The sequence below is a fragment of the Staurois parvus genome, unplaced genomic scaffold (assembly GCF_062004578.1).
Source record: "Staurois parvus isolate SC_StPar_1 unplaced genomic scaffold, SC_StPar_1.0 ptg000454l, whole genome shotgun sequence".
Classification (NCBI taxonomy): domain Eukaryota; kingdom Metazoa; phylum Chordata; class Amphibia; order Anura; family Ranidae; genus Staurois; species Staurois parvus.
Genome location: NW_028318250.1, coordinates 10,159,195 through 10,185,675, shown reverse-complemented (window position 1 = coordinate 10,185,675; position 26,481 = coordinate 10,159,195).

The following is a 26,481-nucleotide window of genomic DNA, read 5'->3' as shown; positions in this document are numbered from 1 at the left end:
CAACCCAACATATACTAGTGCTCCCTGTTCACTCCCTACTGACACTGTTCACTGCCCCCACAAAATCATTGTGAAAAGAATAATACAGAAATAAATTGTTAAAAATAATAAAAAAATTAGATAATAAAAATTAAACAATTCTGACACCAACACCATTGCTCTACTGACACCATACACCGGCCACCCAAAAGCATTTTGAAAAAAAATAATAAAAATAATAAAACTTTAATTTGTAAAAAAATCATAAAATTGTAAAAAAAAATAATACTAATAAAAATGAAAAACTACTGACACCATCATACACATACTACCCACTGTCATACACTCCACACTGTACATTCCCTATTTAACATTACCTCATTCTGCACTATGTAAGTCATCTCAGACACTATTTAACCACACCCCTTTTAAGCCATGCCCAATTTTTAGCGCAATTTAAAACACACCCCTCCTCTCTCACTCCGCCTCTCTCTCTCTCTCTCTCTCTCTCTCTCACACTCCTCCTCTTTTTCACCCTCTCACTCCCCTCTCTCTTTCACTTCCCCCGCATGGCAGCCATCTTTAAACCTGGAAGTGCCCAGTGGCTTCTACAGAAAGAAGCCAGGAACATTTATGCAGTCTTTGCTGCAGTAAATATTTAAATGACCCTTCTATGGCGCTGACCTGCAATATGTAGGTAGGGTGTTGTGTGTGTGTGGCTTGAGTGTAGGCGGGGGCACAGGGGGGCCCCATTATCTCTTACTGCCAGGGGGCCCCATGAGTTATCAGTTTGTCCCTGGTACAGTGCATTGCGGTGTAAAGTGCGTTACAGAGTATAGTGCATGATGGTGTCAAGTATGTTACAGTGCAATTTAAATATTGTATTGTTTTTTTCCTGTTTTTTTTATGCACTACAAATAAGATATGTGCGGTGTGCATAGGAATTTGTTCATATTTTTTGCAAACTATACTGAGGTCCCCCAACAGTGTGAAGGTCTGTGAATTGGCCCTCTGTTTAAAAAGTTTGAGGACCCCTGATCTAGGAGATTGACTGAAAATAAAATTGAATATCTTTACTTGTATCCTCTTTGATGCTCTCTTAAAATATTGTGTCCTTTATGGCTGTATGCTGGTTTGTTGCAATTAAAGTGCTTCCAAAGGCAACACACTTTTAACCTTAGCGAATTCTCTGCATTAAGGTAAAAAATGCCCCAGTAATTATCTGCCATCCCTTCAGAGCGCTGTGCTGTGATCGTGGCTTCCATGTGCACAAGCAATGCATACTAGCACACTATGACATTAACTTGCAGGGGGAAAGTTTCTGTTTTTTATTTATTTATTAGGTTTTTATTTATTTATTACAGGTACTTATGTGGCACGGTAAATTTATGCAGTGCTTTACACATCTATACTGTACATTCACATCAGTTCCTAACCCTCAAGGAGCTTCCAATCTAAGGTCTGTAACCCACATTCATACATAGACTAGTAACTACTTTACTACCACGTTAAGGAAGTTCTTTTTATTATAGGCCTATTGTCTATGCAACAAGTAATGTAAGTAATCATTGGTAATATTTGTGATCTGATTTAAAGAAATATGATGGTACTAGTATTTAATTATACACTGTAGATTACCTTCAACCATATTCTCCTGAGAAAGTGAATGAATTTCACAAAATGTGGAGATAAAACATAGTTTTACTACAATACATGTTGTATTAAGCCAATATGGTAAAGTACTTGGAGGGCTTGAGAGTTGAAGACACCATTCACTTCTACTAGCCAGCAGCAATATGTGGCCTATATGATTTTATCTGTGTATGTATATGTGACGGGAGTGACTTTTGGGGGTGGGGGGACCGCTTGGTCAGCTCATGTTCCCCTCATTATGTTTAACCCACCCTGTGCCTGTTAAGGGGTACAGGGTGTAAATGTGAATGTCCCAGTATTGTGTATAGTGTGTGTTCCTTTGTCCCTGCCCTGTGGTTGCCCATTGTCTACTGCCATGTGGCCATTCCTTTGTTCTGGTCCACCTGGCTGTCCATTGTTTGCTTGCCATGTGCTATCCCATTGTTCTGTGTCTTGGTTGGATGGGGAGGGGTGATGAGGTGTTTCCTGTCTATACTGTAGCCCTTCCCACTGATGGGGCGGGCTGATGATGTGTTTCCTGTCCCTGGTTATGTTTCCTCGCCCTCTGTGTATATCCTGTGTTTTTTGTGTAAAATAAAGGGAGTTGGCTTCCTGTTTTAAGAAGAGCTGGGTGCTGTCTATTTCCTGAGGGATTTCAAGGGTGTGGTCCGTGGATGGTGTTTGGACAGGGGAAGCTGCGGTATAACAGAATATTCCCAAGTGCGGTCGGGTACCGGTTCCGTTACAGTATATATTATTTTTTAAAATCATTGTAATAAAGTCCCTGTTTGTTATTTGGATTGCTATTATGGACCTTTACTTGGCTGCCAGGATAGACCCAATATTTGTATATAAATAATCATAACCTGTAGCAGGAATGATGGCACCCATTTAATACCCACCCAAGAGAACTTTTTGAGCAAAGAAGGGTAGTTTTCTTTCACAGAAAGTATTGTAGCTATCCAAAAATGTTAATGTGTCTATATTAGAAGAAGATAAAACCATCAAATAGTGGTAAAATCAAGTTCTATCCTTCAGGGATCATGCCGTAGGAAAAAGAGAAAAGTGGGTGTCAAGAGACAGGTTTTTGGTGACTGTCCCTTGTTCATGGTAAATAGAATATTCTTTACCTCAAGAGAAGCTGAGAGATATATTAGACATGTGCAACTCATTTAGCTACAAATCGAAATTCTGATAGATTTTTTGTTATTCAGAAATTCGGATGTATCCGAATTTAAAAATCACTATAACAAATATAAAATCACTATATAACAAATCTAAAATAAATTATAACAAATCGAATTATCATTTGAAAATTGAATTTGAATTAAAAAATGAACTCAAAATCGAATTTGAAAATGTATTGAAATTCGAAAATGAATCTGAATTCAAAATGAAAACATATTGCAATAAATACTGTAAGGTATATAAAAAGGAATATATAAAAGAATTGAATAGAATAGAATAGAAAATAAAGGAATAGAATAGAAAAAAACAGAATACAATAGAATAGAAGATAAAAGCAAAGAATAGAATAAAACATAATAGAAAATAATAGAATAGACTAGAAAAAAATGTAATAGATTAGAATAGAATAAAACAGAACGAATATAGCCATCTTCCAAAATTCCAATTTCGAATCGATATGAAAATAAAGAGTATATGGAACAAATCTGTATATACAAAATTAATTCTAAAAATCATTCTAAGATAAGGCATATGACAAAACAAAATGATTAACTTATCGAACAGATTGTAAACAAAACTAATTGTTCTGTTGTGCACATCTCTAGATGTAATATTTTGGTTTCTACAGGTTGGTGAGCTAAAAAAATTTCAGCTTAGTCCCTTTTAAACAAGTTAAAATTTGTTTTCTGTATCATGCTGATGAATAAGATTTTTGTTTTCCATCTGGATGCAGGTACCCTACAGAATAAATCACTTCATCACATCATTTGACTAAATCAGGAATACTGAGAGCATCTGTGAGTCTGGAAGAGTGTTCATTGATCTGACTACAATAATGAGAAATCTGGCTGCTATGGGTAATTGCACTTTGCACAATATTGTTGCTCTTTGGATTGTCTTAGTAAATAAGATTGCTTGCCTTAAATATCTGGGCTTTGATGAGGCTAGTTATTTTACAGCAATTGTGTGCATTCCATGTGAAATAAAGTAAGACAAAATGCAATGGTAACTAATCAAAAGCAGCTTTTTACGAATGGTAGGCAAATTAATGAAAGCATTTGCTAATTTTGTGATAATTTATTTTTCTGTATTAGTTACAATTTCAAGCTTCCAAGAGCATTGGTGGCAAAAAAAAAAAAAAATCAAGTGGATTTATTTATGCATTTATTTTGGTAATCACTGAAAGTCTCCTTACTTGGTCGCATCAGCCAATAAACCCCAGGATTAAATCATATACAACCAAGATGGCTGCCCCTGCACTGAAGACACCATAAATATCTGCATTGCAAAGTGGTTACCATTTTGCATTAAATTAATATTCAGTTTAACCCTGTTCACACTGCAGAAGGACAATACAGCAGAAACAAAGGAAGAATTTCCACAGCAGTTATCATTTACAGTCCAGGTTACATACCTCCCCCATCAAAGAGGTGAAAGGAAGCAAGGAAATAAGTGCAAGTTAATAAACAAGTTAACTAGAAACTACACTAATTTTATGTCATAAACTAACAAACACATCAGTAATGGAAACTACCATGTTGTTGGGGGTTGTATCAAGGGGCCCTCATCTGTGATGAGGAGGACCGATGCACTCATCTCTTCTGAACTGTTGCCCCATGACTCATACAAAGCCTTTGTGGGGGTTGCACCATTCTCTTTAACATCTGTTTCCTGGGTTTAGCCAGCCCTAGTATAGAATGTTCTTGTTCAAGCTTCTTTGGCAACTCTAAGATGGGGGTTTCTCTCTCCTGCTCAATAGACACTGGGGTAAACATTGAAGAAGGTGCTGAAGACGGTTCTGTTACCTCTTTCAAGAAGCCCCCTCTTCTGAGCCCTTCAGTTCCTCTTCCTTTTGAATGTGTGGCATAAACTCCAGGGCTTCAGGCCTAAGTGCAGTGGATCTACCCCCCCCCCCCAGCAGAAGTGGATGGAGTGGCATCCATAGGTTCAGAAGGCCACAACCAGTCCACATCTAAGTCATTATCATTGTCATCTTCTTGTTTTGCCACAGCAGGAGACAGTGGTTGAGACCTAGTAACAGGAACTTGTCTGAGTATGAGTGATGGCATCTCAATTCTTGCAGGTACCTTGATGGCTTTACTCAGGGGCAGTAAATGGATTCACTGCCAGGTCTTCAGAGACCCTGTCCTCCTATCAGGGTGTATTTGATATACAGGAAGACCAGACAGTTGCTTGCAGATGATATATTGCTGATAACTCCACCAGTCAACTAACTTATGCTTTTCAAGAGGTCGCAGATTTCTTAGCAATACCTTGTCTCCCAGCTGTAAGTCATGTGCTCGAACTCTCTGATCATAACTAGTCTTGTTCGACTGACCTCTGGCATCAGAAACTTCTAAAACGTTCTCATAGATCATCTTTAGGTTCTTCCAAGGCCTATCCACAGAGCCTCTGTGAGTTATAGCTGACGTTCTGACTATTGAGATGCCAAATCCACTGGCAGACAAGCTTCTCTACCAAACATTAGTCTATAAAGGGAATATACAGTCACATCATTCTCAAATCCATGCAACCGTGACATTGCAGATGGCCCATTGGGGCAGTCCTGGAAGGCAGAGTCTTCCTCTGGATGCATCAAAGAAAGAAGTGACAGAAGTTTTCAACTTCAGTCTGCCTACATGGGCAGTAGAAACAATCTCTAACTAACTTGAACGTTCTGTCAGGTCCAATATGTCCATGTTCAGCATGTAGCTAATTCAGCACTATACCACATACTGGTGCATTGGCCAAACTCCATTTCAACTGAAGAAAGGCCTGTTCACTCTAGTCAGACCATTCTCCCTGTATGGACTCTCGTGACTTTCTCACACTCTTCTTCAGTATGCAGAAGCTCAGTGATGGGGTTGAGCAAGAACAGCACTCCAGAATTGGACCAGGTAGTGATGGCTTCCAACTTCTTGTGGTCACTGGCCACTCCCCCAGCTGAGTCAGCATGCCAAAGGGAGGTGACTGAAGAGTTGAGTTGCTTCAAAATTTTCTCAAAAAACTCCTTATGCTTTTCTAAAGTCTGTCCAAAGACGATTATGTCATCTAGGTACACCAACACTTCAGTAAGGTTCATATCTCCAACAGTTCATGCCATTAAACACTGGAAAGTTCCAAGGGCTCCTGTTAGACCAGTGTTGCTCAACCTTTTTTCAGTCAAGGCACCCTCTAAAGTTATGGACAGTCCCGAGGCACCCTTTAAAATTTTGGACAGTCCAGAGGCACCCCATTCTAAAATGTGAAAAACTATTCTAATAGTTTTATATAATGCAGCAACATCCACACATGTAGGACACCCAACATTAGAGGTGATTTATTCTTTCAAAGCAAATACACTTTTGCATACTGGTACTGACTAGTATTCCAGTGTTTCTCCTCTCCCTCAGTTGTTCTCCATCATTGAGCTAATGTGACCCAAGCACTGATGGAGAGGGGCAGGGGAGAGTTAACTTACGATGCTGTGCAGGCAGCTGACATTTTCCTTATCAACTGACAATGTCATTGGTTGTCAGGATGCCTGCGGCTAGAGGGCTGTAATGGTGCATGGTGAAAACTGGTGGCTTTGTGTAACTAAAAGGCACCCATGAAGAAACCTCAAAGCACCCCACGTTGCCTGGGCACCCTGGTTAAGAAAGGCTGTGTTAGACCATGTGGCATTTGATTGAACTCTAAGAACCTCACCAGTTTTTCATCTAATTGTCAGGGTGCATGGGGATTTGATGATACTTGCTTCTCAGTTCCAACACGCTGAACCAAGAACTTTCTGGGAATGGTTTGTCCTCTTGCAGATGAATGTGATGCTCAGCACCCTTTGCTCATCCCACATCAAACTTGCTTTTGGAGAACATTTTCCTCCAATTTGGAAGTTGTGCTTTGGCCTGGGCCCTTCCATTTAGGCATCATAGGGTAGTTTTTTGCAAAGAACTGATCCTATGACAACTCTTGTGTAGCTCCACCACCAAGTCATGTAGTGTGAGGGCTGTAGCTGCATTCACTTGTCATATCATCATTCACACCTAAAGCTTTCCTAGAAAATCAGTAATGTTGTGTACACCGACAGGAACTTTCCCATGGGGTCTCCGTAGAGCCTTTCTCAAAACTACTTCTGGGATCAATTCCAAATCCAGCCCCTGGAGGACAGGGACAGACAGTGATTAATGTGTTAGAAGTCTCTGGTCATGCTACCATTGGGGCGACAAAATTCAAGCTTGATTTGGAGGTACCCATTATAGGGAAGCTTCTTAGTTCCTATATCCCAACATCATGTCCATATCATGGATCATGTCCACAACAATGTTTTCTGGTAATGTAACAATGCCAGTACCACTCACTATATCTGTTTGTCTGTCCGGGTAACACCAGCAAGGTCCATAACTATACACAGCCCAAACCTGCCTTTCTTTTCTTCATGGAGTCCATCATGATGGCTTGACTGGTGGAGGAGGTCAGCACTCTTGTTTCTCAGTTCCAAATTCAAATCCTCAGACTACTTGTAGCAGAGAAGCAACTGAATTATTTTGTGATTTCTCTGCACACCTTATGTGTATATACAAACAATCAATAAGACTAAAGTGTTACTCTGTGAGATATGGTTAACCACTTGCCGCCCTGCCACTGTGTATATACGTGTGCAGGGCAGCAGTGGAGAGCAAAAGCATGTTTTAAAACATGCTCCGTGCTCCCGACACATTCGCGGGTAGGGGGCGTGCGCGCGCGCTCCCGCCGACCCGCGGGTGACACGATTCGATCCAGGAGGGATCAATCATTAGATTTCAGCCAGTGATTTCTGGCTGAAATCACATGATCGGTCCCTGTCCTACCCTGTCCTGTGTTGACATTTACACAGGGCAGGATATGATGTCATTCTTCTCTGCCTGGACACATTCCGTTCCAGACAGAGAAGAAGACATCCAAACAGTGAGTAAAACACTACACACCGACAGTTAGAACACTCTAGGTCACATTTAACCCCCTGATCGCCCCCCCCCCAGTTAACCCCTTCACTGCCCTGTCACCAGTGTCACTGATCAGTGAATCGATTTTTACTGATCACTGTATCAGTGTCGCTGGCGACTTCCGTTAGTGCTAGCCCCCCTCCCAGATAGCGCCAGTTTGCCCGCCAGTACACCAGTAATCCCGTTTAACCCCTTGATCGCCCCCCCCAGTTAACCCCTTTACTGCCCTGTCACCAGTGTCACTGATCAGTGAACAGATTTTTACTGATCACTGTATCAGTGTCGCTGGCAACTTCTGATAGTGTTAGCGCCCCTCCCAGATAGCACCAGTTTGCCCGCCAGTACACCAGTAATCCCGTTTAACCCCTTGATCGCCCCCCCCAGTTAACCCCTTCACTGTCCTGTCACCAGTGTCACTGATCAGTGAACCAATTTCTACTGATCACTGTATCAGTTTCGCTGGCAACTTCTGATAGTGTTAGCGCCCCTCCCAGATAGCGCCAGATTGCCCGCTAGTACACCAGTAATCCCATTTAACCCCTTAATCTTCCCCCCCCCAGTTAACCCCTTCACTACCCTGTCACCAATGTCACTGATCAGTGAACCGAATTTTACTGATCACTGTATCAGTGTCACTGGCGACTTCCGATAGTGTTAGCGCCCCTCCCAGATAGCGCCAGATTGCCCGCTAATACACCAATAATCCTGTCTAACCCCTTGATCGCCCCCCCCTGAGTTGACCCCTTCACTGCCCTGTCACCAGTGTCATTGATCAGTGAACAGATTTTTACTGATCACTGTATCAGTGTCGCTGGCGACTTCCGATAGTGTTAGCGCCCCTCCCAGATAGCGCCAGTTTGCCCGCTAGTGCACCAGAAATCCCATTTAACCCCTTGATCACCCCCCCCTCCCCCCCCAGTTAACCCCTTCACTGCCCTGTCACCAGTGTCATTGATTACAGTGAACAGATTTTTACTGATCACTGTATTAGTGTCACTGGTGACTTCCGATAGTGTTAGCGCCCCTCCTAGATAGCGCCAGTTTTCCCGCTAATGCACAGGATTTTTTTTCACCAAAAACATGTAGCAGAATACATTTTGGCTTAAATTTATGACTAACTTTGAGTTTACGATATATTTTTTATAGCTGAAAGTAGAAAATATTGTTTTTTTTCAAAATTTTTGTGTTTTTTTTATTATAGCGCAAAAAATAAAAAGCGCACAGGTGATCAATTACCACCAAAAGAAAGCTCTATTTGTGTGAAAAAAAAGACGTAAATTTCGTTTGGGTACAGCATTGCATGACCGCGCAATTATCATTTGAATTAGTGCAGCGCCAAACAGCAAAAAAAGGCCTGGTCATTAAGGGGTGTAAATCCTCTGGAGCTCAAGTGGTTAAACACCTGCAGTATTCTGACTAACAGTAGCTAGCATGACTAAACTGAATTTACCTAGCAACAGTACAAATATAAAATAAATATAAATCACTATTTCTACCCAATTATTTTTAAGCACACTTCACCTCTACCCTTAGAGGTGCACAAATATAAACATAAATATGCTCAGTGAAAAATTTATAAAAAACCCTTCATTAAATTATAATCATAACTTCAAATTAAAGTCCAAAATATAAAAATCAAAAACAAAACGTCCAAAATATATATATCCAATATCCCAATATTCAAAATAATTTTTGCTTTGATCTCAATCCCCAGAAAATTGCACGATAAAATAAATCCTCCTGCAGATGTCCTCAGGGTTTACTTTGGTCCCATAGCATTGTATGGATCCTTCCACCCTAGCACCTCAGATATGTTTCCACCATATACGCCATTCAGATACCTTATCCTTGTATTCTTTTTATTCCATTTTCTTTCTGAAGAGATGACACTACAGAGCTGGCAGAATCTGCATCTCATGCAATGAGTCCTCTTAGTATTCCAACATATAATCAGCTGTTGTCAGGTTATCCTTGGATGTCCATATCTACCAGGCAGCAGGGACATGCTCCAGGAAATGCTCTGTCCTGTAGGAAAGGATTGGAGACAAAACCAATCCTTTCCTACAGGACAGAGCATACCAGACTCAGCCAAGGTGGCTGCCCCCTGCACTGGAGACACTCCATAGATGAGCATTAAAGATGGCTGCTGCATTTCTGCAATAATGAATATTCAGTTTAACCCTATCCACTCTGCAGATGGATAATACAGCAGCAAGAAAGGAAGATGTTGTGCATCAGTTATTAGCTACAGTCCAGGTTGCATTTGTATTGCTATTACAATGCTGATATTATAAAAATGAAAGCATATGCTGTGACTATAGATCTTCTTTATTAATTTTGAATAGGCGGGAGAGGAATTTGAAAACCTGTCAGGTTGTTATTTCTCTCTGTGTGCCCATTAGAGAGATTTACTCTCTCTCTATTTGTCCCAGTGAATATTATCACTGAGAGTGAAAGTGAAAGAAACCTCTGTGTGATGTCCCGATTCATGTGATCACGGATTGTCCAATCCGTGATCACATGAATAGTAGTAAACAAGATGTCACTTCCTGACATCATTGCTTACTACTTGTGAAATCTGTGAATGATCACAGAGGTCACAGGGTACAAGGCTATTCACAACAGCCTTGTACCATGTGACAAGCTGTGACCAATCACAGCTCTTACAGTATTTCTCAATAGCTGCAGGAATGCAGTCAGAGAGAAGGAGAAATGAGTGCATTTACAGACTTTATGGGTGTAAAAGTAAGAAGAAAATCACCCCCCACAAGTAGTACAGTGTCACTATACTGTACTGCTAGGGTGACAGTATGTTAAAAAAAAACCCATAAATAATAATATATAAAATAATCTAAACAAAAATTTTGAAACATTATAATAAACTAATATGTTTTTTTTTACTAAAAAGATAAATGAATACAATTTGGCCTATATTTATGAAGAAAGATTATTTATTTGCAAAATTTTATAAGAAAAACACTTTTTTTCAAAATTGTTGGACTTTTTCATTTATATAGCAAAAAAATAAAAAACCCACCAAAATAAGGTTTTATCTGTCTCAAAAAGATGCTAAAAATGTGATATGGGTACAGTGTTGTATGACCATGCAATTGTCATTCAAAGTGTGATAGCACTGAAAGCTGAAAATTGGCCTGGACTGGAAGAGGGTGAAAGTGTCCAGACTTGAAGTGGTTAATGCATTCCCTGCATTAAAGTTAAAAATATCCTACTAGCTGTATCACCCCCTCACCTCTCTTTATTCTTACCATAGTTATGTCTCGAACCAGAGCCATGATCGTAAACATTGCAGTGTGCAGCCTCAAACTCAAATCACACTGCAAAAGCGTCAATCTAAAATGGCACCACTAGAGTGACCTGCCCATGTACAGTGATCCATGTTGCCTTGCATGTGCTGGTGACCCCAGCAGTACCATTTTGGACATTTTAATTGACCGTTGTGTTGTGTGACTTGAGTTGGAGCCTACACACTGTGATGTTTACACTATGCTGCCTAGCTCCCAAAGACAATGCTGGTGATGACTGGAACACTGGACGCAGTGTGTGAGATACTTCTCCTGACTTGATCCCTGAACTTTGTGCGTTATTTAATCCTGAATCCTGCACTCTGTGTGTTACCTAATACTGACCCCAGCACTCTGGGCATTACTTAATCCTGACCACTGAATTATGTGCATTACTTAATCCTGACCCATGACTTCTCTGCAACACTTAATCCTGACCCCTGCACTCTATGCTTAACACTCTTCTGAACCATAGCAATATACTGTAGATTTAGGTTTTATTTACCATACTCCTTTAGCTCCCACCCACTATTACAACAATTGGGCCACATTTCTCATTCTCATGGTGCCCAAGTTATTTTGTCATTATACCTGCCTCCTGTTTGAAAAGCCTGTGATCAATTATTTGAGTGAGTGTTAAAAATGAGGGTTTGATTTTTATGGTATGGATGTGTCTACAAATGGGAATGTTGTTTTATGCGTATGGTTAAAAGTGGCAGTAGTCAGTAGGGTGTTCTTGTTTTTTTTTTTTTTTTTTCAATCTGGTAGCCTTGTGCGACAACACCCACCTGTCTCCAATGTGTTTGTCACAAGGGGCATATCTTAACTCTTTTACTGCCACCAATGTATGTCATGCATTGGTGGCAATGGGGGGATTTACACACATGCCCAAGTGTTGTGGGATGGATTGGAGGGATACCAATTAAAGTCAGTTTTCTGATCTTCCCTGGTTACATAGAAACCAGAAGCTGCATGCATAATGTCACTTCCGGTTTTCAGGTGTCTCCTTCCCTGGCCACTGTGGTTTTAAGTAATCTTCAGGCCTAAAATGTATTTTAAACGTGTGCTAAAAACATCATAATATTTTATCTCAATCTCTCTCTGACCACATTTAGGTCCGGCTGCATGGTAGATTGTCCCACTCCTTCCATCTCATTTTTGTTGGTCATCATGGTCTGTGCACACATGTGGGAAAACAAAAAATGAATGCATCTGTCAAATAACAACATTGTTCTCTATAGTAGTCCTTTGAAGCCTAAGTTTAGCTAAAACTAAAACCAGAAGAATCAGCACAAGGGACATAACTTATAATTATGTAAATGTTTCAGTTCCTGCTGTATTCGTATTTTCGGCTCCATTACACATGCATTTGTTCAGCTGTTTGGTGGACCTCCCAAACAGTGAACAAATCTGCAACTCATAAACAGGGGTGGGCTGAAAATTCATGGGGCCCCCGGGCAATAGGGAATCATGGGGCCACTGTGTCCTCGCCCACACTCAAACCACACCCAAAAAAGCCTATGAAAGGTATCAGGGGCATCTCATGGGGCCCCCTACTGACCCCGGGCCCTCGGGCAGTGCCCGAGTTCCCAAATGGTCAGTCCGCCCCTGCTCATAAACATTGTACAGACTGCAGAGATTTTATATTCTTTCATTTCTCTATTGGTTGAAAGTTCTTTAACTCCTATGGTCAACTGTTTTTAAGGCTTTTTTTTCCTTAGGATTTAATTTTTTTGTTACATTCACCATGCAAAAGGCAACACATACAGACAGACATTTCACACATATTACAAACATTTCTGTTATGAGTTGTGACTTTTGCTCAAATGCTGAGACATTCACAAAGGGAATTCCTTATACATAGACCAATTTGTGTTTGTAGGAATTAGATGCACAACGTTAATTAACACTTTTGCTGTTTTGCCCAAGTTTTTAACTCACAGCATTCCCGTAAAAATAACCTTAAAGAGGAACTTCACCCTAAAGGGGAAATTCTGCTTTATGCACTTTTCCCCCCTCCTTTTCTATTTTTGGCACTTTTTTGGGGGAGTGGGTACCTGATTTTAACAGGTACCAGCTTCCACTTCAGGTTGGATCTCAGTGGAAGATCCACTGGAAATTCTCCTCCACCCTCCCTGCTCACAACCTTCTGGAACACATCACAAGTCCCAGAAGGCTGCAGGACCATACACAAAACACAGCGCTGCTTGAGCATGCGCAGTGGGAAGCTGGCTGTAAAGCCACAAGGAATCACAGCCAGCTGCCTACAGTACATGCTTGCGCCAAGGACCCGAAGACCGGCGAAGAACCAATTTGGGAGGATGGCACTGGATCCCTTAATAGGTGAGTGCCCTTTTATTAAAATTCAGCAGCTACAGTATTTGTAGCTGCTGACTTTGAATTTTTTTTCAAACAGGGCGAAGAATGCTTTAAGATAAACGTCATTGCGATATTTGCTTTGCACAATGCTCTTTCATCCATTTACTCTTTACAGTTTTTGAGCTGCTGCACAGTTCTAAAAAAACACACAAAGTAATAACTTGACAGAATAATTTCAGAGTTGCACCTTACATCCACCTAAATCAGCAGCTTTTGATAAAACTTTTAAGATTTAATTGAAGAGTTTACATGCTCCCTCATTTGAAATGTTGACAATAAGAAAGCCCTGATGATTGTTCTAAACTGCTCTCTCCAGGCATCTGAGAGACAATTCTATTACTAGCTGTGTCAAACTGCAGGAAATATGACATCTTACACAAGCAGGCTGTAATAATATTTGGCAGTACCTTGTACATTCTTTTCATTGGTTTATCTTTCAATCAATCAGCAGGCATGTACAACTATGCACAAGCTACAATTACACTTTGCTGCCTGGAAGCACTGTACCGTTAACTTCCAAAAATGCCCCTATACATGAACTAGTTATTTAAATGCAATTGCTGGAAAAAAAAATATTGTAATATATAAATTGTAAATTTGCAATTTCATACCTAGACTGTTATATGGAGATTTTTTACCCTTTACATTAGCTGATAACAATGTTTCATATAATATTTACCATCTGTTCATTGGCCATACTGATATGAAAAACTAGATATTTTCAAATATTAATACTCTATTTTAGCAAATTGCATTTAAAAAACATCTATTTATTTATATGTCCCCAGTCTGCAGCGCTGGCAGAAAGGAGCAGCTGCATGGACCTGGCTGTCAATTTCATTGTTTCTGTTGCTGTCTCAGCTCATGTTTAACCACTTGCCTACCAGGCACTTTTACCGCCTTCCTGCCCAGGCCAATTTTCAGCTTTCAGCGCTGTCGCAATTTGAATAACAATTGCACTGTCATGAAACACTGTACCCATTTTATCATTTTATTCACACAAATATAGCTTTTTTTTGGTGGTATTTAACCATTACTGGGTTTTTATTTTTTGCACTATAAATTAAAAAATATCAAAAAATTTGAAAAAAAAAAGTTTCTATTATACAATTTTGCAAACAGGTACATTTTCTCCTTCACTGATGTGCGTTGAGCCTGCACTGATAGGCAGCACTGATGGGCACTGATGAGGTGGCACTGATAGGCAGCACTGTTGGGCACTGATAGGCTGCACTGATGAGGCAGCACTAGTAGGAATTGATGAGGAGGCACTGATGATGCTGCACTGATAGGCACTGATAGGCGGCACTGATGGGCACTGACTGACGACACTGACTAGTGGCACTGACTGACAGAACTGACTGGCAGCACTGATGGGTGGCACTGCTGGGCACTTTTGGGGATACACTGATAATCAGGGCATTGATAATCAGTGTGCTGATTATCAGTGCAGATGTCCTCTGTGACACTTGCCGGTTATCGGCATCTGCACTGATAATCAGTGACAGCGTGAGGAAACTATTTACTTTGTGATCAGCTGTGTCATTGGATGTGGTAAAAAGCCGCTGTGATTGACCTTTTACCTTGTCATGTGATCAGCTGTGTCCATAGAACACAGCGATCATAAACGGCACTGGATGCACGCTGCTGGGGGAGCCCTCCCAGAACTGGACGCTGTAGCCGTCATTCAGCTATAGCCTCATTGTCAAGTGGTTAAAGAGGGACAGGAACAGCTGTAATTGGAGACTGTTATTACAGCGCCTTGTGTAGCCTATTAAAGGATGCGTTTGCCTTTGGGAACATGCTACATATTCCACCTGTTTTTAGGGTGGAACATGTAACATGTTCCCAATTCTGCAGCTGCTGATCCCCCTCTCCCATCCCGTACAGGCAAGCAGATATACTGACAGGTCTGCAGTAGACCTGTATGGCGCCAGCGATCTGCTGATTGCTGGTGCAATGCTTTACAGGCTCCTGTAATACAAAATAATAAATGTGCACTTATTTCACCTGAAAATAAATGTGTATTTATTATTTTCTGTCAAAGGATGAACTTTTCCTTTAAGTCCATCCACCACACAGAGGAAGAGGATGTTGACTACTTAAACTGCTGTGAGTGCTGGGAGGAACTGAGGACTGTGGGAGAGGTAGTTCCATACAGCCTAAGCCTGATTTGTGGACTAAGCAAAAGAACTACAGATCCCTGAGTCACCAAGAACACTGAGAACACTGTTGCCAGAAGACACTGAGGCCACTGGCAAACCCCACTACACCCTATTATAAGGAACAGCATTGCCTATGTGAGTCACGGGGCAGGCTCCTTTTCTAATGTTTGGAGGAACGTTTCCCTGGGTACTTCAACATCAGATTTGGGCCCCAATATGTTGGCCAGCAGGGAACGGGTTTAATAAGAACTGCCAAACTATTATCGTGGTACTATTCCCTTTAGGCAGGATTACCCCTTGCATAGGGTTTAGGGACTATTCTCTATTCCATTTGTTTGTTATCAACTGTATATCTAAATTTCTTATTGTTTTACCTTGTTGCTGTAAAAATTACTACTTTAAATTATTGGGTTACTGTATACATTTGCAATAAATATTCCCCCTTCAGTCCAGGAGTGGCAGCGGGTGCATTTTGCAGAGTCGTGGGACTTCATTTTCTTTTTTTGGGGAAAATAATATACCCAAATGGATTACTATGGTAAACAACTCCATTTCTGCTATTTCTTTATTTTGTGTTTCAATAAAATCTTTAGGGTCAATCCATTCAGATGGCAACGCACAAAATTAAGTGCAGAGCATGGTGCAGCTAGGCAGTGCACCACAATACGCATGCTTTTTAACACATCTCAACACACAGACGTAAATGTATGCTGTAGCATGTGTTGTGAAAAATGGTGCATATTTATTGAAATATATTTTGTAGTGCATTGGCAGCCCCTTTTACATAGCACATGTATGTTAATATGCATGTGGTATAATCTGAATGGGCCCTAAATAAAACTAAGACTGATAGAAAAATGTAGGCTGCTATTGAGTACTTCTCTTTCTGAAAATGCTAGCTGCCTTGGTTGTAATGCTAATCCAATAGCTTCAATATTACTGACCTAGAACAAGTATACATCTGGAGGATTCTTACTTAACTGACTATATGCATGCTCAGGGTCTGCGGTTTAAAAAAAATTGAAGGTAATATGTTTTAAATGAAAAAGCCTCTCCTCTCAATGTCTATGTTAGGCAAATTAATTATCAGCAAAGGGAACAATTAGGGATAGTTTGCTGTATTCATTTAAAAGCTCTGTACTAACTTTTCCTGGCCAGCCTCTTTTTTTTTGGTTGACTCCAGGTCACCAAGGATGTGAAAGAGAGCAACCCCTGTCGAATCCCTCCCCCCCAGGTTCAGCCTCTCCTGGGGTAGGAAAGTCCAGATGGATAGAGGTAAATCCTCTTAAGAACTGGATGCCCTGAGTGCCTGGGCCCTCTGGAAGAGTTTCCCTAAAGAGCATATATAGTGTGGCTGTGCTGGTTGCTAGCAAGTTTCTCCTTTACGTGTCTGTGTATCCGCTATCTCTGACTATCCTAGGAGCTACGCCAGCCACTCTCCCTTTGTTTTTCATTAGTAAATGATGAGAGCACTGGGGTGAAATACTGGTGTTGAACAGAGGGCATTGTCTAGCAACCCCTACAGCTTACAGTCGGAAGCCGCTTTGGTGGCGGTGCTGAATGCTACAGTAAATACAGACCACTGCACTCAGTGTGCCTGTATATTAATGCTAGGTGAGTGGCTCAATTTTTACTCCCTCATTCATGGCCCTAATGTGTTTCCTTTCCAGTTGGTTGCTAAGCTTCAGCCCTGCTTGCACTCTGAGCAAATCTCTGCCTTACTGCCAGGTAAAATGGAGAAATGTCTTAAAGGGCCAGTAACAAAAAAAAAGGAAAATAAATAATAGAAAGTAAAGGAGCTCTTTCTCTAAATCTTTCCTTTTTTCTATTGCTTAGCCATGAGCTCGCCTCAGCCACAAAACGCAGGAAGGTCATCATAAAGTTAGGAGGGGGCTATGTGGGACTAGAAGGAGGAAAAGAGTGCTGCACACTAGATTAAATGGATGTCAAATCTTTTTTAGAAGCAGAAGCCCTAAACAGAGACATTCACAGAAAAAAAAATCCCGCCAATGCTCAACTTTTAAGCCGCATTCAAAACATATACCCCACTCACCAGGCAATCCAGGCTGCAGGAAGCCATTAAGCGGGTCACTGGAGGAATATCAGTTCTTTTACCTCAAAAGAACAATTTGAGGCAGCAGATCTTTCATTCGGGGCAAGCCATATTTAGAAGGGCATGAGAAGACAGATCATATGCTAGAGCCCAATGGAGAGGAATACAAAGCTCCTTTTTAAGGGGTATAAGGGGTGTAAAATCAAAAGCAGCCCAGACAGCTAAGAAAAACAAGAAGTATTTTTGACGGTGTAACCGTCCCACCCTTCCAAGTGGGCGCAAGGCTCGCAGCCTTTTGGAGGGTATGGACAGAGAATATTATGGACCAATGGGTCCAGAAGATAGTAAAGAATGGTTACTAGATAATATTCTAGGAGAAACCACTGAACATCTTTGTCCAGACAGAATGGATTGGAAGAAGAGAAAGTGCTTAATGTAATATGCAGCCAAATTATGTCAGAAGGATGCAATTTCACCACTGCCTCCATAACAACGAGGGAAAGGTGTCTAATCTTCTTAGTGCCCAATACTTTGGGGATCTTAGGCCAGTCCAGGACCTGAGATCTATGAACCTTTTTATCTATCTCAAACAATTCAAGATGGAATCAATACATATAATTATTGTATATCAGTGATAAAGCCAGGAGAGTGGCTGATATCAATCGATTTGGCAGATGCATACAGTATCTACATATTCCAATCAACAGGCACCACCAGAACTACCTAAGATTCTCATTAGGAGAAGGCCATTATCAATTCAGATGCTTGCCCTTCAGGATCAGCACTGCTCCCTGAGTCTTCTCCAAGATCTTAGTTTCTTAGTTTCTGTTGTAACATTTTTCAAATAAGTAAGTTTTCTTCTTCACTGATGTGTGCTGATGAGGCTGCACTGATGGGCACTGATAGGCTTCACTGATGGGCACTGATAGGCTGCACTGATGAGCACTGATGAGGCAACTCTGGTGCAGCTGCACTGATGGGCAATAATGAGCCTGCACTGATTTGCACTTATGGGCACTGATGAGGTGGCACTGGTGGGTACTGATTGGCACTGATGAGGCAGCACTGATGGGCATGTATAATCCGCACTGATGGACACTGATAAGCAACACTGATAGGTGGCACTGATAATCACTAATAGGCTGCATTGGTGGGCATTGATTGACACTGATGAGGTGCACTGCTGGACACAGTTGAGGCTGCACTGATAATCAGGGCATCGATGATCAGTGACCTGATTATCAGTGTAAACATATCACTGTCAGGATTGCCGGTTATTGGCTTTCCTTTCCTCACTCTGTTACAGTGCAGAGGAAAGAAAAAGACGATAACTGGCAATTTGTTTACTTGTGATCAGTTGTGACTGGATACAGGTGATCACATGGTAAAGGGGCCACTGTGGTTGGCCCTTTACCACGATCTGTGATTGGTTGTGTCCAAAGGACACAGCAGTCACTGATCGCACCCAAAGCGCACTCCAGGGGGCGCACGCAATGAGCGTTCTGGGAGGACATCTATAGACGCCATCCCAGAACAAGAGAATGGCGCTGTAGCCATCTTTGGGCTATAGTGTGTCAATGAAACTGTTAAAAAACATTCAATTATAATATGACTTGTTTAGCAATTGTATAAGCTATATTATTTTTTATTTATTTGCTTTTTCCCCCCACAAAAGTAGAGTTACACTATAAGTCAATATAATATGCATATGCTATAATTAGGAAATATTTACTACGAAGGCAACATTAAAATGACGTGTTTTCTGGAACACATTTCCAAAACCTCCAGCTGGAAATCAGGTAAACTTGGCGAAAGGGATATCTATTTTACTTTTATATTTATACATTTTCAGTATAATTTCCTTAAAAAATTAGTTAGAAACTGTAACGTAAAAAAGTAATATTTTTATCAGCTTTTGCAGACCAAAAACTGCTTTGGAAAGTATTTTCTATTATATTGGAAGAAGAGGAGATTGAAAAGCACACTTAGAGTCAGGTCCATAAATATTGGGACATCGACACAATTCTAACATTTTTGGCTCTATACACCACCACAATGGATTTGAAATGAAACAAACCAGATGTGCTTTAACTGCAGACTGTCAGCTTTAATTTGAGGGTATTTACATCCAAATCAGGTGAACTTGTAGGAATTACAACAGTTTGCATATGTGCCTCCCACTTGTTAAGGGACCAAAAGTAATGGGACAGACTAATAATCATTAATCAAACTTTCACTTTTTAATACTTGGTTGCAAATACAGTTCAGTCAATTACAACCTGAAGTTTGGAACGCATAGACATCACCACACGCTGGATTTCATCCCTGGTGATGCTCTGCCAGGCCTCTACTGCAACTGTCTTCAGTTCCTGCTTGTTCATGGGGCATTTTCCCTTCAGTTTTGTCTTCAGCAAGTGAAATGCATGCTCAATCAGATTCAGGTCAGGTGATTGACTTGGACATTGCATAACATTCCACTTCTTTCCCTTAAAAAACTCTTTGGTTGCTTTTGCAGTATGCTTTGGGTCATTGTCCATCTGCACTGCGAAGCGGCGTCCAATGAGTTGTGAAGCATTTGGCTGAATATGAGCAGATAATATTGCCCGAAACACTTCAGAATTCATCCTGCTGCTTTTGTCAGCAGTCACATCATCAATAAATACAAGAGAACCAGTTCCATTGGCAGCCATACATGCCCACACCATGACACTACCACCACCATGCTTCACTGATGAGGTGGTATGCTTAGGATCATGAACAGTTCCTTTCCTTCTCCATACTCTTCTGTTCCCATCACTCTGGTACAAGTTGATCTTGGTCTCATCTGTCCATAGGATGTTGTTCCAGAACTGTGAAGGCTTTTTTAGATGTCGTTTGGCAAACTCTAATGTGGCCTTCCTGTTTTTGAGGCTCATTAATGGTTTACATCTTGTGGTGAACCCTCTGTATTCACTCTGGTGAAGTCTTCTCTTAATTGTTGACTTTGACACGCATACACCTACCTCCTGGAGAGTGTTCTTGATCTGGCCAACTGTTGTGAAGGGTATTTTCTTCACCAGGGAAATAATTCTTTGGTCATCCACCACAGTTGTTTTCCGTGGTCTTCTGGGTCTTTTGGTGTTGCTGAGCTCAACGGTGCGTTCCTTCTTTTTAAGAATGTTCCAAACAGTTGTTTTGGCCACGCCTAATGTTTTTGCTATCTCTCTGATGGGTTTGTTTCACTGATAATGACAGCTCTTTGGATCTCTTCTTGAGAGTTGACAGCAACAGATTCCAAATGCAAATAGCACACTTGAAATTAACTCTGGACCTTTTATCTGCTCATTGTAATTGGGATAATGAGGGAATAACACACACCTGGCCATGGAACAGCTGAGAAGCCAATTGTCCCATTACTTTTGGTCCCTTAACAAGTGGGAGGCACATATGCAAACTGTTGTAATTCCTACACCATTCACCTGATTTGGATGTAAATACCCTCAAATTAAAGCTGACAGTCTGCAGTTAAAGCACATCTTGTTCGTTTCATTTCAAATCCATTGTGGTGGTGTATAGAGCCAAAAATGTTAGAATTGTGTCGATGTCCCAATATTTATGGACCTGACTGTATGTAATTCGACCACAGGTTTTACAATTAGAGATGATTATGATTAGAGCAGTACTGCAAAGTAGTAAGCTGTAGAGTGAAGAAACAATAGGAGCAAATAGGGTAAATAATATAACCAAGTATTTTGTACTGTAAAACGTGTTTTAAAAAATCAGAACTGAATATCATGCCCTAAAATGTTTTTTGAAAATAAATATTTTAGATACAACACATACTATAGAAACAATGATCCAATTAACCACACATTTCATTTGTTACAACTCGTGGATCCAGTAAACAGCTGGACATAAGAGATTGTAACTGGTTTAAGCTTAAAGAGTAACTCCACTGTTGGGGAAAAAAATATAGCAAAAAAAAAAAAGCAATGGATATAAAGTTCAGGAACCCAAATTGTTTAGAGTGCAGTTTAGAGGTATATACCTGCTTAACTGATTTTTAAGCCTTTAGCAGCATTTTGTTCTGCTCTTAGAAACTGGATAGTGTTATCCTATGTTTCAATGCACACTATTGTAGGCTAGAAACGATTTTCAAGCTTCTATGAGTGATTTGTCAGCAGAAAAAAACAGACATGTAAACAAAAGAACCCACCCCCCTAATCCATACTAGGCCCTTAAGGTCTGGTATTGATTTTGAGGGGAACCCCACGCCAAAGTAAAAAAAAAAGCAGCCATGCACTACTTTACCACGTCACTGCTACTTGATCACATGGTACTTCTATGCCATGCAATTCGGTGCAGGCAAACCCACTCCATTTGTGACCTGCATTTGGGGCATCATTAACTTAACACTGACACCAATTGAACATCGTAACTACAATGTATTTTGAATGCAGTTTGGGAAATGTGCCTGGGAGACTGATTTTCCACACTGCATTCTGGTGTGAACAGGTCTAAAACTTATATCAAGATTAAAAAAAAAAGACAAAAAGTAAAATCAAATCAATGATTCATTGCTGGTTTACAGTATAATATTGTATATACCCATTTTCATTTTTTTAGTCCTTTTGGGATAGTTTTATGTGCTGGCAATAAACAAACAAGCAAACATTTTTTGGTTAACGAAAACATACCTAATAAAATAAAATACAAATATCTACAGTATTTGTGCCATTTAGCTTTTGCTGCTGGCTTAATTCAATGCATTTGTCTACAACTGTTAACAAAATAGGCTTTGCTGAGTGGCACAGAATTTTCTGTTAGGTTTATTGGTTGGCTTTTTTTTCAAAAACATACTAAAAGGTGTGCAATTGACATCTCTGACTGTAAAATAATTTTGGAGATCAAATCTGATGCCTAATACGTAAAACATGTGAATCAGCCTACGGGCAGATAGTTTTGCATATCTCTCATTGCTAAATAATTCAGGAAAAATAGATTAGCTTGCCATGTTGCTTGCAGAAGTCATTTTGGAAATTTGCTGTGCTACTGCTTAACCTGAGTGATTACTAAACTGACACTTCCTAGACATCCAGAGTAGTTGACTTTGAAGGTTAAATGTACTGCTGAAACACTACCAACCTATAAGGACATGTAGTGATTATAATTAATACATGCTCATCTCTGCATATGTCCATACTAGTCCTCCAATGTTCCCCAGACCTAAGCAATTATGTCTCATATCTCTAGGAGTTAGTTTTATTTTCAATATGTTTATTATTTTTTTCTAGGAGTTTGTTTTAACTTCCTCTTTGGAAAGAATACAAAATGTGGTTCTAAAGACATTATTTTTTTTTACTTTAATGCATTCCCTGCATTAAGGTAAAAAACCTTCCATGATCAGCTGCCCCAAGCCCCCCATAAATACTTACCTATCGAGTCCTAACTCAATCTAGCAATACTGCTCTCTCTCTCTTCACTTACAGGCTCAGAGACAGCAGCGAGAGCCATTGGCTCCTGCTGCTGTCAGTCAAATCCAGTGAGCAGAGACTGGGGGATGGGGGCAGAGCTGAGCCATGCTGTGTGTGTCAATAGACAAGCATAGCCCAGTTCGGGAGCAAGCCTGCATGTCTGCCCTCATAGCAAGCTGTGTGCTATGAAGGAAGACACAGAAGTGAAGGAGTGGACAGAGCCAGGGGACTCCAGAAGTGAAGGTTTGGGGCAGCTCTGTGCAATGACGTTGCACAAAGAAGGTAAGTATAGCATGTTTATTATTTTAATAAAAAATATAGCTTTACAACCACTTAATAATAGTATAACCCAAAATAATTAATGTCAGATTTGATCATCTTGGAACCCTAAAATATTTTTGTTACACCTCATCTGGAATCCCCACCCGCGAGTTGTATGTCCCTCCTTCCAAAACATACAGTATTTTTGAATACCACATGAGAATAATTTACAGGCTCACTGCCTTAAAAAGTGATTTTACTTAATTAATTCTTAACCGCTGTAGCCCATTAAACCCATCAGAATCCATCTTTTCCTGGGCTGACTTCAGTACAGTATATTCTGATTTACTAGTTTTCCCACTGATTTGTGTAAGGCTCAGGGAAAGGAGGGCGGGTGGATTCAGTGACAGGGGGGGCAGGGTTACCAATCTATCCCCCCATGATAAGCCCTGTTTTCCCCTCCCACTGATTGTTGTAAGGCTCAGAGACAGGAGGTTGGGTGGGTTCAATGGTGGGGGCGGGATTACCAATCTTTAATCCCCTCCACTGGTGATAAATCATCTTTTCTCCTCCTACTGATGTTATATGACTCATGGACAGGAGGGCAGGGCAGGCTCAGAGACATGGGGCGGGGTTACAACATTCCAGGCTGACGCATGCATGCTCCTGCCATGATGTTACTGTCCCGGGCAGCCACAAGAATGCTCCTCTTCCCCTCTACTGGACATTCATGTCTTGCTTCCTGCCCCCGCCCCTCCAGGGCTCCCTCGCACAATGCTGAGCACTATGGAGTTTGGGTGGTGGATGAATGCAGAGCAGGGAGGCTGTACATGAGTTCCTGAGGTGCGGGCATGATGAGATTACACTACATACAGACCTGGCAACAGGACCTCAATAGAAGAGGCGACATATAGAGGAATCAATCCTCTTCATTTACCTCCTGTAATGCCTATGAAACGTGCTGGCCTTGGGCCCTTTGTTTCCTCTGGGATTATCACAGTAAGGCATCGCTGCCCATATGCCAGAAGCACGGGGAATGACATTGACGTCATTTTCTAGGCTAAGGGAAACTTGCCTTGCTAAGGGAGTCATAAGTTATAGCTTTAATTAGGAGATAAGACTTGTTTGTGCAGTTAGGAATGTGTATTACTTTATCTAGCCCCCCCCCGGCTGGTGGGCTTATTGCCAAAAGGTTTAAGCATCTTGAACTTACAGAAAACTTAGATGGCTGTATGTAAGTAAGAGTCTGATCATGTGTTTATTAGGTCTGCTAGATGGCATAATAGTGATTAAGTCACTGGGTGTGACTCTATTACCTCACAGATCCTTTCAGTGTTAGCTGAAACCGCATCTCGGAGCGGGTGAGACGCCGCCCATTCCGGGATTGTGGCCAGAAGCACTGAACAAGGATATTTAGGAGAGGCCTGGAGATGATGAGATCAGAGGCTGTCTTGTGGGGGACGCACTGACGCTGGGACATTTGCCGAAGCTGCATGGACTCACAGGTCGATCGTGCTCCAGGCTTCTCCACAATCTCCTGTGCACTGTGGTTTTCATGACATCTTTTCCTTCCCTTCTTCCTGTAGCTTTGATAATGTATTAATTCTATGCTGGGACGCTGTCAAAAGATGTGTTTATGTCATGCTGTGATACTCACATTACTATTAGTGTGTGTTATTATGCAGATTGTGATGACTATAAGATATATCCTCCTGTATGTTGTGTTGCAATAAAAGTGGAGGTTTTGACAGTGCAAGAACACTGCAGTTAGATTCTGTTATTTCTTGGGGTGCTGAGTGAATGCTGCATTATGTGCCAGGGCAGCTTTACACTTGATAGTGTGTCCCTCACAAGCTTAGAAACTATGGTTTGTGCTGGTTGATCTTACCTGTGCAGTGTGTGTGACTTGCTCCTAGTGTTTGTGTCCAGCCTTGCATTACATCTCCTGAAGCCGTTGAATGCCTGTGGGAGGAAAAGTGGGCTTTCAGTGGCTGAAGAAGGAAAATGGAGGGGATTGGTTCCTTTATATGCCACCCCTTTGGTCCAGCATGTGCAGAACAGGGTGAGACAGTATATTACTGGATTTTAAACAGTATAGGCACTTATCTTTCATAGCTATACCTGCAAAGGGGGCCAGCCTGAAGTATTCTAGCACAACTTAATATTCTGAGTAAAGTATCACTTTAATTGCATATCCTAAACAGAAATTAGCTGATTACAACAATGCTAGTGAAGTCTTGCCTTACCAAACACATAACTGGACAACTTTTTACAGTTGCAAGAAAAAGTATGTGAACCCCTTGGGATTATGTGGAGTTTTGCATGAATTGGGCATAAAATGTGCTCTGAACGTCATCTAAGTCACAACAGTAGAAGAACACAGTCTGCTGAACATAATACTACACAAACATTAGATGTTGCCATGGTTTAATTGCACATAACATGTAAACATTCACAGTGCAGGGAGGAAAAAGTATGTGAACCTTTGGACTTAATAACTGGTTGACCCTCCTTTGGCAGCAATAACCTCAACCAAACGTTTCCTGTAGTTGCAGATCAGACCTGCACAACGATCTGGAGTCATTTTGGACCACTCCTCTTCACAAAACGGTTTCAGTGTAGCAATATTCTTGGGATGTCTGGTGTGAATCGCTCTCTTAAGGTCATGCCACAGCATTTCAATCGGGTTGAGGTCAGGACTCTGACTGGGCCACTCCAGAAGGCGTATTCTGTGCTGTTGCAGCCATTGTTTTGTTGAATTACTTGTATGCTTTGGGTCATTGTCCTGTTGCATCACCCATCCTCTGCGGAGCTTCAGTTGGCGGACAGATGGTCGTACGTTTTCCTGCAAAATGTCTTGATAAACTCTGGAATTCATTTTCCCATCAATGACAACAATCCGTCCAGGTCCTGAGGCAGCAAAGCAGCCCCAAACCATGATGCTCCCTCCGCCATGTTTCACAGCGGGGATGAGGTTTTGATGTTGGTGTGCTGTGCCTTTTTTTCTCCACACATAGTGTTGTGTGTTCTTCCCAAACAACTCAATCTTGGTTTCATCTGTCCGCAGTATATTTTGCCAGTAGTGCTGTGGAACATCCAGGTGCTCTT